This window comes from Berghia stephanieae, chromosome 3 (assembly GCF_034508935.2).
Source record: "Berghia stephanieae isolate SIO BIC M18660-M18661 chromosome 3, UCSD_Bste_1.3, whole genome shotgun sequence".
Classification (NCBI taxonomy): domain Eukaryota; kingdom Metazoa; phylum Mollusca; class Gastropoda; order Nudibranchia; family Aeolidiidae; genus Berghia; species Berghia stephanieae.
This window is the reverse complement of record NC_088362.1, coordinates 92,104,659-92,107,158: the sequence shown is the minus strand read 5'-3', so window position 1 is coordinate 92,107,158 and position 2,500 is coordinate 92,104,659. Positions and strand designations below refer to the sequence as shown.

The 2,500-nt window shown below is 34.7% G+C and overlaps 2 protein-coding genes across 3 annotated transcripts in view; one reads left to right on the top strand and one right to left on the bottom strand.

Annotated features, from left to right (window-relative positions):
• LOC144968826 (uncharacterized) overlaps positions 1-2,500 on the bottom strand; it is a 240,103-nt gene that overhangs the window by 62,382 nt on the left and 175,221 nt on the right. The gene's annotated exons all lie outside the window — the stretch shown is intronic.
• The window catches only part of LOC144968827 (organic cation transporter protein-like), a 40,072-nt gene that overhangs the window by 20,602 nt on the left and 16,970 nt on the right, over positions 1-2,500 (top strand). The gene's annotated exons all lie outside the window — the stretch shown is intronic.

Here is a 2,500-nt window from a genome sequence, read left to right as displayed (position 1 = left end):
TTAATGTTTTTTTGTTTGTTTTTTTTTAAATTATTGGCTGAAAGGGGTTTCAGTCGAAACGTTCAGTATTTGGTATTTTTTTCTTTTTGAAGCTCTTATATTCATGTTTAGTAATTACTTTTTCCAATCCACGGCTTCTAGCAATTTGTATCACTTTTTATACAGCTTAGAAGCCTTGTGGTATGTCGCTCCCATCGGACCATTTGGTTTTTGGTTCGAGTCCCTCTATTGGCGCGCAACCTTGAGTCATTATGGAAGCTATTTTACTCACATTCTGCCACGGCAATCAGGTGTCAAATGGATATATGTCCGTTAACAGCGTCATCTTGTCGAAAAAATAATCATTGTAAAAGTGTATTACAGGCTTCATGTCTCATTTACACGTTTTGCATTGTTGTGGTTTTGGATCTCTTGTAAAGCGCCTTGAGCTCTTTTAGCGGATATTGAATTGACTTTACCCAATGCCTTTCCCCAGCAAGGTCGATCCATTTTACAGCTTCGGTTGTTTCGTAGATCAATGTTGTGAACGCATTCAACTCGTCTCTATTAACCAGTAGATTTTTTAACCAGTCAAAACATGGAATTTGTAACACACCTTCACACGTGCTCGGACAAACATAGTTGGTTGTTTATAAACGATAACGTGAATGATATGAACCTCTCTCTGATCGTTGTTATTATTTTATACCGGGTGAAAAATTATCACATAATTCTCCAGATTATATTATTAACTTTTAAGTTTACACTTAGTTTTCTGTGTTGGTTCTATTGGTCGAGGCGGTAGAACAGTGGGTATTTTACTTATATACATATCATCGATAGTAAAACTTGTCTAATTTGCTATGTTTACCTATCATTGCCATTATTTACATTATGACGACTGTCCAAGAGACGTGGTTATCTAGGTGTCTATTCTGAACTATCATCCCCAGTGATTCCAATTGTGTGTGTGTGTGTGTGTGTGTGTGTGTGTGTATGTGCGTGTGATGTGTATCGTTAGGTCTTTTTAGGTCGTTGTTGAGAGTTATAGGTAATGTTGCTGTAGATGTCTTCTGGCTCTTTTCTTGTGTTCTTGCATTTAGTGGAGAATACGCTACTAAACGTTATTTTGTACTCTCTTAATTTTGAGAGATGTGTAATGTGTTCAGCGCTGGAAGGCTGCTTTTCACAGAGCTCTTAAAATTATTGCATTTTACGGCTGTTTTAAGTGTTATTTCTATATAAGACGAATTTTATTTCATATTCAGGGGATTTCTTATGACTTTGTGCTGCTTTTGACGAAATTTCGTGAATTTTAAACAATTAATTTAGCAATATTTTAAAGTTTTGTAAATTTTTGGCAAGGATTTTATCATCTATTGAGACCATTTTTGTTTACTTTTTACGATTTTAAGAAGAAAAAAACAACAGTGAACTATTTTAATTGTATTACAACGGTCGACGATGAACATCGAAAATGACACCTGAACTAACTATTGTTATAACTATTCACCCCAACACCTACGTACAATACGACACACATTTAATAATACACCGAATTTAGAAATAGTGAACATTTTGAGATCTTTTGAATTATTCAAGGCATACAGAAAAATAACAAAAAGAGGAAATAAAGGTGGAAGGAAACAAAATCAAAAACCAGGAGAAGCCAAAGAAAACATCAAAAACAACTCAGTCAAATTAAAATGCAATAATTTAAATTCTACTAATAACAATGACGGAAGGCAACGGAAAACCACGGTCACTAACAAACTTTCCCAGGAGATCAGCTGTCCCGAACACGTTGAACGTTTCAAACTGGTGCGAAATGAAACAATCACATTGGCCACGTGGAATATACGTACATTAAACCATTTAGGAAAATTTGAAAACGTTATTCAAGAAATGAAAAAGTTCCAAATTAACATCCTTGGAATCTCAGAAACGAAGTGGAAGGGAGAATGAGTAGTTAAAGAAGATGATTTTGTATTGTATTATGCAGGTGGAAAACATCATGAAAAAGGAGTTGGAATTTTTTTAGATAAATCAACATCAAAGTGCTATTTAGATCATGTTGCAATCTCAGAAAGAGTTATTTTAGTAAAGTTGAAAGGAAACCGGTTTAATGTTAATATTATTCAAATATATGCCCCAACATCAGACAGTGATGAAAACACAATTGAGACATTCTATCAAGATATGGAACAAGCATTAAAACAATGTAAATCTGATGAAATTCGTTTAATAATTGGTGATTTCAATGCAAAGGTTGGTAACGAGAGAGTTGAAAATATCATTTGCACCACGGACTAGGTACCAAAAATGATAGAAGGGAAAGACTTGTCGACTGATGCAGATTGGAAAACCTTACTATTGTCAATACATGGTTTAAAAACCACGATAGAAAGAAGTGGACATGGATAAGCCCAGGTGGCCTTTATAAAAATCTGATAGACTTTATTCTGGTCCAACATCGATTCAGAGATATCGAACGCAACGCAACAACTATTCCAAGCGCAGA